The sequence below is a fragment of the Tachypleus tridentatus genome, chromosome 8, assembly GCF_004210375.1.
Source record: "Tachypleus tridentatus isolate NWPU-2018 chromosome 8, ASM421037v1, whole genome shotgun sequence".
NCBI classification, from domain to species: domain Eukaryota; kingdom Metazoa; phylum Arthropoda; class Merostomata; order Xiphosura; family Limulidae; genus Tachypleus; species Tachypleus tridentatus.
This window is the reverse complement of record NC_134832.1, coordinates 108,983,623-108,999,938: the sequence shown is the minus strand read 5'-3', so window position 1 is coordinate 108,999,938 and position 16,316 is coordinate 108,983,623. Positions and strand designations below refer to the sequence as shown.

At 31.5% G+C, this 16,316-nt stretch overlaps 1 protein-coding gene across 2 annotated transcripts in view; it reads right to left on the bottom strand.

Moving 5' to 3' along the window:
• The window catches only part of LOC143223183 (thyrotropin-releasing hormone receptor-like), a 65,427-nt gene extending 49,801 nt beyond the window's left edge, over positions 1 to 15,626 (bottom strand). Inside the window, exons 1-2 of one of the 2 annotated variants that reach the window (XM_076450763.1) lie at positions 15,441 to 15,612; positions 12,251 to 12,327 (exon numbers count right to left, since the gene is read on the bottom strand). The gene's annotated coding sequence lies outside the window, so the exon portion shown is untranslated. Of the gene's footprint in view, positions 1 to 12,250; positions 12,328 to 15,440 lie in introns of both variants that reach the window. The other variant, XM_076450764.1, reaches the window with a different exon arrangement.
• Positions 15,627 to 16,316: the final 690 nt, after the last annotated feature.

The following is a 16,316-nucleotide window of genomic DNA, read 5'->3' as shown; positions in this document are numbered from 1 at the left end:
CCCCGGCTTTTATCGACGTGAAGTCCGTTCCTCTGTTTACTCAGAAGTCCATTTACACGGTTAATTTCAGCTTCAACCATACATACACTAACTTTTAAAAACATAGAGCGGTTAGTTGCGTAGACCAACTTTAATTTAGATCTTAATTCACACCCCCTATACAGTGTCCTCGACCCCACAGGTAGATATCGACAACTTTGAGAAACCCTGAGTTAAAGAACTTTGCTGTATTTTTTGCTTTAAATGAACAATTTATTATCTTTATTGGAGAATAGAAACAATACAAATACACCATTTTGTTATTTATCTCCAGACAAACATTTTGAAATTCGAGAAGCCTACTTCATAATTAAGGACTAAGAGAGCGAAAGAACTGAATCGGATCTAGTAACTGAATTCAGATGACAAAAAAACAACAACACTGAACCAGAATTTTTTTTACTAAAATAGTAACGTTTTCTCCGCTTTCGCCATCGATACACATATATCAAAAATTTGCTTTATGTTGTTGTTATTTACCTGTTTAAACAGCCTTAAAAGCAGTGAGTAGCAACGAAAACTGCATTAGTTGAATTGCAAATAGGTATCGGTTTTATATATATAGCAAGTCATGCTCATATACAAAAAACTTTCAAGCCTTTAACTAGTGTCACATGATGTACAAATGTTTACAAACCTCACTTTAAATCTCGTACTGACAACTAGGGATCGCCTAAGACTCTTCTTCCGCGCTAAGCACAGGATTTGTTTCACCAGCTTTAAAGGAATGGCGTAAATGTGAGTCATCTACAAGGCAAATCTTTTGAAAATTGGCATAAAATCTCCTATAACATCACACTTACTGTCCAGTTAAGAAATACACTTTGTAGTTCTAGCCTAGATTCCATGGTTCAGACTTTTGTCAAGTGCAACAGAAACTGTGTTCTTAGCGAATGTAAGTGTTACAGCGTACCTTTTTTTTTCAAGAGAAGATACATTTTCAAGTTCCAAAGGCAAAGTGAGCGCTAATAATGCACGAAAATCCTCTTTATATAAACTCTTACAAATGGATTTACAGTTCTAAGTAACCTAATAACATAAGTTACATCAATGGTTTGATTCCTATAATATTCCGTACAACTCTCACTGGTAATCTGCCTAGAAAGATTGGATTCGCTTAGGAAAAAAAGCTTCTTTCTAGATGTGATTATCAAGTTATGTGGATAAGATATACTCTTCCCCTGCCACATGTGTTTTTGAAGCGAAGCTATCCATTACATGGTAGTAGCAACTAGTACAGCAACCTAATATATTCAACATTTAGAATTTTGGAAGAGTCAAGCATAATTTTTTTCTGTGTTTCTTAGTTGTAGACTTTGCCGAATAGTCAGAGACAGTCAATAAAATTGGCATATATAAAAAGACTTCTATCAAGACTTAGTCATACTTTTTAAACAAACATTCTTACCACTACTTCATTCAAACACATTAACTCCATTCATCCCAGCGTAACACACAAATTAAAAGAAGCCAAAATAAGCATTTTAGATGTAAGTATCATATGAATTCACAACACATGAAATCAAAACACATAGAAAGAGGACACAGAAAGAAACATGCAACAATTTACTTTTTTGTTTGTTCTTTCTTAAGCGCAAAATCACACAATTGGCTGTGTGTGCCTTGCTTACCACGGTTACCGAAACCCAGATTTTAGCGTTATAAGTCTTCAAAATTATCGTTAAACCACTGAGGAGTCAGATACTGGCAAACAACGCACATCAATAAAACAAATATGCATGTTAAAAACAACGCACAACATCAATAAAATAAATATGCACGTTCAAAAACAACGCACAACATCAATAAAATAAATATGCACGTTAAAAACAACGCACAACATCAATAAAACAAATATGCACGTTTAAAACAACGCACAACATCAATAAAACAAATAGAGATGTTAAAAACAACCCCCATCATTAATACATCATATAGGTTAAAAGACTTATACAGCGTTGCTCTCAGCGTTCTTCATCTAAAGAAACAGAAGGTGAACTAAAATGTCTTACATAATATCTACTTATGACTGTTGTTATAACGTTACGTGTAAGGAGTATCTGTTGGAGTTGAAATAGATAAGAAAGCAGTCTGCCTTTGTTTAGTGTTTGAGAATTAAAGGATTATAAAACAATAAATTACTAGAAAGTAATTGGAGCGAGCGGTTATAGCGATCTCCTTTCTGAGTCAGCTCGTATGGATACACCCTGTGGTTATGAAAAGTTATAATCCAATACAAAGAAAACAACGCAAGGCCTGAATGAAAACTTCGGTTCAACTTTATTTTGAGAAAGAAATATAAATGCAAGAAGCTCGTAGAAAAGAAAGGAAACTGAGAAGTTTGAGAATTAATAAACCAAAAGAAGTGAACGGAGAACACAATGTACTGGTAGTAAGAACCAAAAACAATGTACTGGCAGTTAGAACCAAAAACAATGCACTAGTAGTAAAAACCGAAAACAATTTGTAAAGCAATGTACAGGTAGTAAGAACCAAAAACAATTTATAAAGCAATGTACTGGTAGTAAGAACCAAAAATAATTTATAAAGCAATGTACTGGTAGTAAGAACCAAAAACAATTTATAAAGCAATGTACTGGTAGTAAGAACCAAAACAATTTATAAAGCAATGTATGGTAGTAAGAACCAAAAACAATTTATAAAGCAATGTACTGTCAGTAAGAACCAAAAACAATTTATAAAGCAATGTACTGGTTGTAAGAACCAAAAACAGTTTATAAAGAAAGCATCATACTGGTAGTAAGAACCAAAAACAATTTATAAAGCAATGTACTGGCAGTAAGAAACAAAAACAATTTATAAACTTTATTGATTATAGTTATATGAAGTAGCCCATTATGTTCATATTAGTGAGAAACAATTTCTGACAAGAATAACTACAAATTAAACAAAGTTGATAGATATAGGAAGACTAAGAGGTGCAAGTATAACACAATCTTCAACGGTGTGAGATGTCAATATATTGAAATAGACGTGTTTATATTTTTAATTAAACAATATTTTGTAACTTCTTGGTATTAAATTACAAACTCTTAATTGATTAACAGATGTTAAAAATCAAATGTTTTTTGAAGTTTTATCAATCAGTAACTTTGATGCTCTAATAAATATTCCTCTTTATTAAAAACAAAAGCTTTTGTTTGTTTGTTTGGAAATTTCGCACAAAGCTACTCGAGGGCTATCTGTGCTAGCCATCCCTAATTTAGCAGTGTAAGACTAGAGGGAAGGCAACTAGTCATCCCCACCCACCGCCAACTCTGGGGCTACTCTTTACCAACGAATAGTGGGATTGACCGTAACATTATACACCCCCACGGCTGGGAGGGCGAGCATGTTTAGTGCGACGCGGGCGCGAACCCGCGAATTACGAGTCGCACGCCTTACGCGTTAGGCCATGCCGGACGAAAAACAAAAACAAATTACAAATTATATTGTACGGGAGATACGAATCAACACAAATGTAGATACTTGGTGTTGACGCTAATTTATCAATAATATATATAGTGCAGGAGATATGAATTAACAGAAGTGTAGATACTTGATGTTGATGCTAATTTATCAATAATGTATATTGTGCAGAAGATATGAATTAACACAAGTGTAGATACTTGGTGTTGATGCTAATTTATCAATAATGTATATTGTGCAGGAGATATGAATCAACACAAGTGTAGATACGTGGTGTTGATGCTAATTTTTCGATAGTGATTAGACGTAACACAGTTCTAGAAGAAAGCCTTTAGTGTGGATATTAAATTGTGACAAAACGAAAACATTTTTATTGACAGCAGACGCGTAACCTCAAAACATACATGAAAACTTAATTTTCTTTCGGTCCAGATTAGTCTCTAGCACAAGAATGTAACTAAAACAAAAATAGAAGTATACACTACTTAAAATACGAAATATTTATTTTATAGCATAATATGTACATAAAATAAGGTAAGAAAGATGTTACCCTTTTCTAGTGAATTACGCTGAATAAAGTTTTAAAAATGTCGCTATATCTTACAAACATTTTCTTTCTTTCTATTAAAAAACGTTTGTTCAAAAATGAGTGTCAGGGTGCTTATATTTAAGAGTAATAACTTGTTTTGTCAGTGGCGTTAAAGTTGAGCACAATTATTAACTTATTTTTAAATTACTAATTGAAATACAAATTTGATTCAACGAACAAGCTGTAGAAAAGTTATACAACCAACAAAGTTTTCATAAAGATGAAAAGTAAATTATAATTCCCTGCCATTTGTAAAAACAAACTCGAATATGGAAATGAATTATCAAATTTCTGTACGTTTTGTTCATATCAACTTTTATCTCACATTTCATTCCTTCTCTGCCTTTCTTTGTGTTGGTACTTCAGACCTTAACAATAAAAATAAGATTTAACACTTGTTAGTTAATTTCTCTCTAGCTGCCACATAGTAGTTTAAGTTAGTTAAAAGTATCAAAATTTACTCAAAACCCTATTCATGTAACGTACGATGATATAAGATATTTTGTCTAGCTTTTTTAATGTTAATTTGTGTATTCTCTATAAACGTTATTGGAATGTCTTGTTGTTTTTCCATCTAGTTTGCTTTTATTTTCTTTATAATTACAATGTCTGAGAAAACCTATAAATGACAATAACAAGAAAAGTGCCGGGATATTAGAGCAGCTTTTATTGAAGTCTTAAGACTCAAATGTAGTTGTCTTCCCAAAGTTTTAATTAAATAAGTTTGTTTGTTTTGAATTTCGCGCAACTATAAAAAACTAGAATAGACTAGAGGGAAGGCAGCTCGTCATCACCACCAACCTTCAACTCTTGGGCCACTGTTTTATCAACAAATAATGGAACTGACTGTCAAGTTATAACGCCCCCATGGCTAAAAGGGCGAGCATGTTTGGTGTGACAAGGGTTCGAACCCACGACCCTCAGATTGCGAGTCGAGCGACCTAACCAATAGGTCATAATTAAAGAAGATCAAAGTCAACCTATTCTAATAAAAATGTGTACAGTCATGTGAAAAAGTTAAGACACCCTATGAAAGCCTGTGTATTTTTATAACATTTTTGGATATATAGATATTTAATCTCAATTTTAACAATACTGAGAGATTATAGGAATATAACTAAAGAATTAAAACTGAAGAAAAGACTTTTCAAGACCTTCTATAAATGTAATTCTACAAAAATGCATATTCTAGCTGAGGAAAAAGTTAGGACACCCGCACATTTATTCCCACTTAAAATGGCTCAACTCACACACAGGTGTATCACACCAGGTGCACATGATTATAAGATCATTACTCAGCATTTTGAATGAGACTTGCTCTATTTAAACCTCAGACATTTAGTTTGGTGTGTTCCTGGCTGTTGAAGTGAAAGTGAGCACCATGGTGAGAGCAAAAGAGATGTCTGAGGCCTTCAGAAAGAAACTTGTAGCAGCTTATGAGTCTGGTAAGAGATTTAATAATATCCCAAAAAAATTTGAAATCAGCCATTCCACTGTCCGGAAAATAGTGAACAAGTGGAGAGCTTTCAATACAACTGCCAACATGCCCAGGTCTGGTCGTTTAAGCAAGTTCACCCCAAGAGCAGACTGCAAGATGCTAAAAGAGGTCTCCAAACACCGTAATATGTCATCACGGGACCTACTGCAGGCTCTGGCTACTGTTGATGTGAAAGTGCATGCCTCTATAATCAGAAAGAGACTACACAAGTTTAACTTGCATGGGAAATGTGCAAGGATGAATCCTTTGCTCTCTAAGAGAAACATCAAAGCCAGACTGAAGTTTGCCAGAGAGAATGTAGATAAAGACCAGGACTTCTAGAATAATGTTCTTTGGGCAGATGAGTCCAAAATTCAATTATTTGGACACCAGAACAAAAGACATGTTTGGCATAAACCAAATACAGCATTCCAAGAAAAGAACCTCATACCAACTGTGAAGCATGGAGGTGGAAGTGTCATGCTGCAGCAGGACCTGGACAGCTCACAATCATAGAATCCACCATGAATTCTATTGTGTATCAGAGGGTGCTTGAGGATCATGTGAGATCATCTGTACGAAAATTAAAGTTGAAGCGGAACTGAACTCTGCAACACGACAATGACCCAAAACATACCAGTAAATCCACCAAGGACTGGCTAGAAACTAAGAAATAGAGAGTCCTGGAATGGCCGAGTCAAAACTCGGATCTTAACCCATTGAGATGCTGTGGGGTGACTTAAAACGGGCTGTACATGCAAGAAACCCCTCAAGCATCTCACAGCTGAAAGAATTATGCATTGAGGAGTGAGGAAAACTTTCTTCAGAACGATGTCAGAGACTGATAGATGGCGACAAAAAGCGTCTCACTGCAGTTATTTCAGCCAAAGGGGGTAACACTTGTTATTAGGGGATAGGGTGTCCTAACTTTTTCCTCAATTAGAATATGCATTTTTGTAAAATTACATTTACAGAAGATTTTGAAAAGTCTTTTCTTCAGTTTTAATTGTTTAGTTATATTCCTATAATCTCTCAGTATTGTTGAAATTGAGATTAAATATCTATATATCCAAAAATGTTACAAAAATACACAGGCTTTCATAGGGTGTCCTAACTTTTTCACACGACTGTATATATTAAGAAACCATCGCTAATTTTCTGTATGCAAGCTATCCAGTTTAACACAAAGTTACACTGCACACTATTGAACATATAAACAACCTTAACAAAACTACATTCTAAGTATCTATAACTCAAAGTAACAACACGCATAGTACACTGAACACACTTGAAAACAAAATTAACATGGTAAATAAATCTTGATACCGAGAAACTAAATACTTAAAACAAAGATACAGAAAACATTAAATACTCATAACTAGAACACTAAGATACTAGTAAACACTAAATTAACAAAGATACAGAAAACATTAAATACTCATAACTACAACTAACAAAGATATAGAAAACACTAAATACCCATAGCCACAACAAAGATACAGAAAACACTAAATACTCATAGCCAGAACAAAGCTACAGAAAATATTAAATACTCGTAACTACAACTAACAAAGATACAGAAAACACTAAATACTCATAATCACAACTAACAAAGATTCTGAAGACAAGCACTAAATACATTTAACCACAACTAACAATATTATGTAGCACCCTAAGTATTGAAATGAAAACTAATGTTTTTTACATTTTATAACTCCTTCTATAATTGGCTTTACTTTTTCACCTTATTTCAGGAATATGTGTATGTGTGATAAAAACTAATATGTACAGTATGGACAAATTTAGGTTTATAAACATAAGATGGAGATAATTTGTATACTTGAAACTAAGACAACCAGTGTATCTTATTTTCTCTTGGAGTTTGGCGTGATGCCTGAATTGTTTTTTTCAAGAGGAGAGAGGAGTGTCAGCTACAAACTTCTAGAGAATATTACATTTTAGTCCAAGGTTCTGAAAGGGAAGGTGGATTTAAAATAGCGACGTCAATTATTTAGGAAAGAAAGTACTTTGTATATGTACCTAAAATCTAAAACGAAAATGGCCTAGCGGTTTACTGTCAGTATATATAGAATCTGCTTACTTTAATGGTATTATGTTATTTTTCATAATACCGTATTGTATAGTTATCTACGCTACTGATTAATCCAGGGAGTTCTTATTCCAACTAAGTGTCAAGAAGTTAGCAATTTGTCTCACGATGCTTCATATGTGGTTAATACCTCTATGTCGTGACTCAAAAGAGCTCTGGAAAAGAACTGGTAGCCATTAACAATATGGTTATTAAAGGTGATTATCAACTCCATATCACTTTATTTTCAGGTCCTCTTCATCTTCGGTAAATCTTGCCTGTGTATCTATGTTTATGTTTTTCTGTCATTAGCTCCTTTTGAAACACAGCTAAGGAAGTTATTGAGCTTTACATTATACAGAAACCAAGATATCTTCCTGGGTCAGCAAGTCAACTTAAACGGTGGTGACAACAGGGCCAATAGTTTCCTGAAAACACAAACACACCGATAAATTGTTATCTACTACTTAGCGTTCTGTTGAATGCTAACATAAAACAATAAGGCTGAGAGCTTTTTCACGGGTCTGTAAAGTAAGTCAGACCCTGCCGTTCTACTACATCATCTTATCCTTGTCTCCCAAACCTTGAAGATCAACGCTGCTGTATTTGCGGGTGGGAGTTTTATTCATGACTTATTTTTAGTCTGAATTACCCCAGTCGAGTCCTTACGGTAAATATGTCGTTGTGTGAAATTCAAGATTGCATTTCATCCTTGCTCTAAATATTATATATACATGCTGCAAAGAGCATAAAACACTGGAAAATATAATCCACTATCTAGAGTAATAAAAATTTGTGATTTCAAAACTGCTAAAAAATAAAATTCTAAAACCTTGGTTGATGAAGTTTGTGATCGTGGATTTTAGAAAGTTATTTCCTGACTTTTAATGACAAATTTGGAAAAAAAAACTGATATATACTGGTACTACTGATTCTATTGACTTTTTAGATGAATGTTTTTAATAGTAATAAAAATGTATAAAAATTGCAAGTAATTCTCTCTTAAAATCTTACTAGCTAAAAATTATATTTTAAGAGCTTATTTATAGTAAGAGTAATAATGACAAAAACGATTTTTGGCACAATAATAAATAAAAGTATTTAATGTAACTTACAACCAATTAGTTTCGATAAACGTGATACCATCATCGGGGCAAAATTCTAGAATTCTGATGATGATAATATTTATCGAAACTAGTTGGTTGTAATTTACATTAAATAACTTTAATTATTATTGTACCAAAAAACTACGTTTTTGATAATTCTTACTCTTATTATATCAGTGCTACGTGATTTATAAATAATTATATTTTATTTACAGTATTTATTTTTTGCAAGAATAATTAAATGTCATTTGAAATTTATTAATGTTAAAGTACTAATTCTAATACATCGTAGAAAAAACAAACAAACACATGATGTCTGGTCCTGATTTTAAGGTATTTTTTATTCACCTCATATGTTAAGACTTCGTTTAAAAAATTACACTCTACTCTAGAAAAAATGACATAATAAATTTTAAAAGTATAGTAGAACTGCACGTTTAATAACAATATTTTTCTGCAATAGTTTTTATCTAAATTTTGCTTCATGATGACACTTTGCTGTGATATTAATTCGTTCTTTCAAGTACTGTGTGTCAGCTATTCGAATTTATCATCATCTGTATTGCAGTAGCCTATTACAGAAATGAATAGTTTACATTTAATAACATTCCAGCAATAAAGTACATCAAATGCTGAAAGCAGATGGTAAAAATTATCTTTGTACTTGAATTTAGTAGGATATATATAATAATAATAATAATTGTTATCTTTTGTGTGCCTAATTCAGCCTTATTGATAAGGAGTGAAATGAGCCTATCTCAGGGGAACTAGCAGAGTCCAACGACATGCCAAGCTTTTAATAACATGTTTTATTACTTCAATGAAATTAGAGAAGAGAACTCCACAAATGAAAAGTATGTTTTTTTCTGACTAGGTCTTCTTTGCTATTTTCCATATACAGAAGGTTTTAACAATTGTAATCTCTTGTATAGTTACGAGTAATACAGTTTGATTATAGATTCATTGTGACTTCATAAAAGACGCATTGCTAATGTATGTATCAATTGTTAATGTATGTATCAATTGTTAATGTATGTATTAATTGTTAGTGTATGCATCAATTGTTAATGTATGTATCAATTGTTAGTGTATGTATCAATTGTTAGTGTATGTATCAATTGTTAATATATGTATCAATTGTTAGTGTATGTATCAATTGTTAATGTATGTATCAATTGTTAATGTATGTATCAATTGTTAGTGTATGCATCAATTGTTAATGTATGTATCAATTGTTAATGTATGTATCAATTGTTAATGTATGTATCAATTGTTAGTGTATGTATCAATTGTTAATGTGTGTATCAAGTTTTCTTGAAAAAATATTTTTGTATTAACAATCTTCTTCGGAAAGCATATTTAAAGCTAGAGGAATCCTATTACACATTTTGCTATTTTCTTTAAAACTTTAGCGATTTTATAGAAACAAAATGTTGAAATGTTTTTAATTATTCATAAAAAAACGAAACGTTAGTTCAAGCATACTTAACAAATGTTCTTCGTTTTCGTTGATAACAACAACTTTTGATTACTATCAAGAATAGCTGAACTAATATCTTTACAAAATAACAACAAAAACAAAAACGATAGCACCAATCAGAATACCCTTATCATATTTTGTAAAAGTCCGCCAAATTTTCATGGTTTAACTGGATCCCGACAAGAAATTCAGTGAAAGAATAGTTTTAAAATGATAAACTACACGTATACAATAGCAGCAATATTATCGACCCATATTCATGTTTTCACGTTTCAACCTCCAAACCTGTTTAAAACTGATTTTTTATCCTCCGTGAAACAGTCATGATTTTCATGGTTTCAGTGAATATTCTATATTTTATTTCTATTTAAATAAGTATAGTCCTTTTTTTTTAATTATCATGTACGTTGGTAAGAAATAAATCGAATATTTCTAAGTATAGTTTCTACGGCGGAGTTAAATCAATTAGTTTCTTTGTTAACTAACTATAAATATGGGACTTTTTCTTCATAGTTTGCTGTTAAACCACAATGCAATACAATAGGTCTTATGTGTCCAGTCCACTTCTGGTATCGAATTAAGATTTTTACTGTTATAAGCGCCACACTTGGCGTTAAATCACCACGAGTCAAATTTGAGTTAGTAAATTAAGTTCATTTTCACTTTAATTTTATTTCCTAGCGATAATATGTACACTATGCCATTAAACCTTGGTGTATAAGTGTTTATAAAATTTTCTGATAACACTAAATTTTATAATACGGAGAGGAAACCCAATTGTACAGGGATATTCTAAAGCCCATGACTCAAACAATATTCGTTATAGAGTTTGTTTTTCAAAACTATGTTACATCAACCGATAAGCCTCATTACTACATGTCCACTTTGTTAAGAACTTTCACGTCGATGATTTTTTCATGTTGAACTAGCGTTATTACCAATGATATAGTAATTTGCTACAACAGTAATTACAATACTTAGAGATAACTTGTTAAATGTTATATCTTCAAACAGGAGAATTTTGGTATGCTTGACGTTCAATTTATACACTCCTAAGTAAGCAAAATTGACTATCAGAGCCCCTAAGTGACATCAATTTTGACACTGAAATCTCTTTTCCCATTATCTCATTACTTGACCTATTATGTTTTTCTGATGATTTGTTTGAGATCAACATCAAAATAAATCAACTATGTTTACAAACAAAAGTACTGCATAATGAATTGAGTTATCAATGACTTTTGTCAAATGACAATAATTCCTATTACTTCTTAATACTTTATGCATAAATATTATAAAGCAGAGATACAGAAGTTATAAGTGTCATTTCTCACAATTAAGTCAGTATTTTTAAAGCTTCCCTAAACGTAGCTAATTAATCATAAAGATTTGTGTAAACCAAGATTAAAAGAACTCAATGCTGCAATGTATTACGCAAGTTAAGCAACAAGATAACACAAACGTTATCATCCTTCGATTAAACATTCAACAGTTTCAAAATTCTGTGGACAAAAGTAAACTTACGTATCACATAAAGTTCCAAGATTTTTTTTTTTAGTTATTGCTTGCTTTCTTCATAAGTCTGAATGAATATATTAACACTCACTTAAGGAATTTTAATTTCCAGAGAGGTGTTAATACCAATATATTCATTTGATAGTTGTACTCAATGTATGAGTTTTGTTATTCGGTTTTTTACACATTTCTACTTTAATGAGTTCGTTTGTTTTCAGATACATAAGCCGACCCGGCATGGCCAGGTGGTTAAAGCAATCGAATCGTAATCTGAGGGTCGCGAGTTCGAATTCCCGTCACATCAAATGTCCTCGCCCTTTCAGCCGTGGGGGCGTTATAATGTAACGATAATTCTCACTATTCGTTGGTAACAGAGTAGCCCAAAAGTTGGCGGTGGGTGGCAATAACTAGTTGCCTTCCCTCTATTCTTACACTGCTAAATTATGATCGGCTAGCGCAGATAGCTCTCATGTAGCTTTACGAGAAATTTAAAAACAAAAAATCAGATACATAAAGGTTTATTTACGTATAGTAGTCATGCGCTCTTTCGTTATCACGATCCCTTGAAATTTGTAATTGAAAGTTCCACCAGGTGACTGCAAGCTAGAAAAAGTTAATAAATTAGCATCTGATGTATAAATACCACATTTATACAAAAGCAGTCTTTGTTATATAATGACAGAGGTGTACACTGAGTTAATTTAACTTTCAATAAAATTTCAAGTGGCAAAAACGATGTTTATATTACAATTAAAGGAATTATTTCTTCTAAATATAGTAAATATATTTACTATAAATTTGTTTTAGTTTCGTAGGATATTAACGTTGCAGTTTTCATATTTCACTGAAGCTATAAGTACTATTGCTATACCTCTTTAGAATATATTATAGCATATTTCAATTGTCTATTGATGAACCATGTTTCATAGCACTTTGTGGTCGTGACATGCAACAACAATACGTATTATAAATACAAAAGTATTTGCCATCAACCATAATCCAAATAGTTAATTCTACATACTGTTTTCATAATCACTGTCTTTAGTGATTATGTTAACTATTTGTAGTTACTGAACATATATAAGAGTTTCATTGTATTAAAAAATAAAAATTCTATTTTAACACTTGAGAAAATTATCCATTGAAGACATTATGAAAAAACGTAATAGGTTAATAATGTGTTTGAAAGCATTTGTTGAAAACTTTCATTATATATTCTTTGTCAAAATCGAAAGTTAACTAACTTTTAGAAGAGTTTTTTATTTATCCATATTAAACCCAAGAAAGAGAAAATAACATTTGAAACTGTAAAGACTTAATATCCAACTTTTATTTGAGGTATTTTTATTCATTGCTGTAAAAATTCTTGGGATTATTTTAATTGCTTCACCATCTATTAGACCATTAGAAATAATTTCATTATCTTCACCATTAAAGATTCATTCAAATAAATTAATAATTATAAGTTCATATCTGTATACATTAAATATATATATATGCTCATAATTATTAGCTTTGACACTAAAAGTTTAGGTTAAACAGAAAATTCTATATGGTAACCTCTTAATTCACATGAAAAATTAGTACAAATAATTCTATACTTTCGAAACTATTTTTCAAGAAGCTGACGATTATAAGCTAGTGAAATAAGGTCTGTGTTTGTGCATTATGATATAGTTAAATAAGGTCTGTGTTTGTGCATTATGATATAGTTCAATAAACAAAGACTGTTCTTTTTGTTCAAACGAAGAAGAAAGTATTCAATGCTATGAATGACTTTATAAGCACGTCAGGTATTAATCTTCTACTAAGTGATTCGACTGTGTCATTGTTACTTCAGTCATTCATAATCATGGTTACGAAATAGTGCTGCATTATAATGAAAAAACGTTTATTACATGCGTTGCACTGAACTCTACTCAGGCCTAACACTCCTTTTATAACTCTCAATTGAACTTAAGTTGATGAGGGAAAAACAAAAATAACAATTCACAACTAAATTCATTAACAATTGGAGGTTATTGTGTTTAAAGGGATAAAGTAGATAGGAGACGGGGGTGCCGTGAGGTATTTTTCAAATGAAAGACAATTATGATAAAAGCCGTGTTTGTATTAAGATATTTGTTTGTTTTCCAAATTTAAATGTTATTTAATCTTTGCAAGATTATAACCGACGCAAATTGAAAATTTTATGAAAATGTATTTTTTTGTCATTATAGTTCATATATAAACCTAAGTGGAACTTAGAAACGCCATCAAAGAAATAAAGGTAGAATTTGTATTTGATATTTATCCTCCATAAAAATGTCGTTTAATGTGTGATTTTGTTATACAAATGGAGAAATATGAATGAAATCAGAAGAATTATTTATGTAACATATATTCAATCATTACAAGTGATTATGTTATCAACATTTAGTATTATAATATTATTTTAATAATTTTATTCTAATTTACTGAAGTAACAAGGTAAGATAGATACCAACATAGTTGTTGTAACTAACGCTTGTTAATTAAGAGCAGGCAATGAAAATGATAGGAGAGGTTGTTAAGGTAATCTTAGAAAATATAGTCTTAGTCTTAACAAAGATTTTCTGTTAGCTTCACCAAGCATGTTTAAGTAATTTCACACCTTAGTAACTTGGAAATTTAAACGCAAATTGTTCAATAAAAAGACCCAACAACTGTGATATGAAAAGTTAGAGTAAATTCCTCCCGATTAACGCGGTGAAAGCGTGAGCACAAAACTCCTTTATTGGGTTATAACGTGTAATTTAGGGGCTATCTTCATCTTTCGGGCCAAGACAAATTTAATTAAATCGTTTGTCTCCCTCAATTTACTCAATTTTCAATAAGTTTTAAACTTCAGTATTTTATTTGTTTGAATCCAAGAAAGATATCATTAGTTGTAAAAATAAAGTATACCGTTGATATTAGTTGTAAAGTGAAATAACATATCAGTAAAACAACTTAGTAATTATAACAATTCTTTAAAGAAAGAACGTTTCCTTGACAAGGAATTATGTATTAAGACAAAATTTAGAATTAAATAATCTCTAACGGAAAAAAAAGTTCAACAGACTGTTTACAAACCGGAAATATCATTTATACTAAACAAAAATAATATGTAACGCAGCTAGGTAATTGACGAAGTATATATACATATGTGTTTATATAATAACTCTTGATTTAGGAAAGTAAATTAGGACTTTTAAATTATATAACATTTATCTTGATGGAAACAACTAACCCTAGCATGTACAAAAAAGTTAAAAATGGCAAATGTTTTAACAAACACGTGCTGAAAATTTTTGTTTTTTTTCTACCACAACTTGTCCCACAAATACTTATGTTTGAAACATGTGGAACAGTCTAAAGTATCTCAACTATATCAAATGTATCGCTTAGAAATATTGGTAGCCAATTAAGTAAAGTACTTAATATCGTTTTCCTTTGTTTCTATATTTTAAAAATCGATAAATATATAGTTGGTTTTTGATCAATCGTTTTTAAATCGATGAAGTAACCACAATATCGTTAGCTTACTTTTGTACAATGTATAGTAACTCAAAATACTCTTATTTATGGCGATTTTGAAGAACAAGTTTTTACTCACGGAAGAAAATAACACATAGATTCGTAGCGAACAACGTATTTAAAACCATTTCAAATTGTTTTCCTGAAGTTTTTGACACAATGAAATTATGTTTGCTTACCTGTAAATTTATTTCTCAAAGCTTTAGCGAATAACAGCTTTACAAGCCGAACAGGTGTACTGTGTCTCTTTATCTCCCAGAACCAGAATACCAGGAGCACTCACTGGTCCCTCTGCATCAAGTCGGTTGTCAGTCGGTGTGTGATTTCGTTGAAACGATTGGGCCAACAAGTAGACACACTGTCAGGCGCTACGAGATTAGTAATATGAATCAGCGCCCTCTATGACCCATTTGACAAACCACTAGTACATAATTCCGAGAAGAAATTCTTATTCTATTTTCATCCATAAGCAAGTCGAGTTACAAGAAGTTTCTACTTTCTGTGCACGATTTATTAAATGACAATATTTTATGACTATATGAAACTTGGTGAACTCTGACATTATATCCTCCCACAATCTTTCCACGCTGCTGTCTTAGCAATAGTTCGACAGTTTCCGGAAAAATCTGTAACTACACTTAACACTACATGATTCCAGCTCCTTTCTTAGATTTTGTACGTTATACCTCAGAAAATCCGATAACGCATTACAGTTGACAACATACGATAATATATCAGATATTACAAGAAGTATCATAAATATGGTAATTTAAAAGCATGTTTACTGTGCTCATATATATTGGAAACTTTCATGGACTTGTGTTACATATATATATATGTGTGTGTGTGCATATAGTTAACATACTGAAAATATTAATTGTATATTCTATATAAACTTTAAAAATCAATCTCTAATCAACTTACGATTAAAAACCATCTTAAACTAAATATGTGAATAGAAGTTTAGGAATCTAAGTGTTTGGCAGATATGTTGAATTAAAAAAAAATTACATAGAATTGTTTTACACGTTCGGCAGTCCTGTGAAACTATGTTA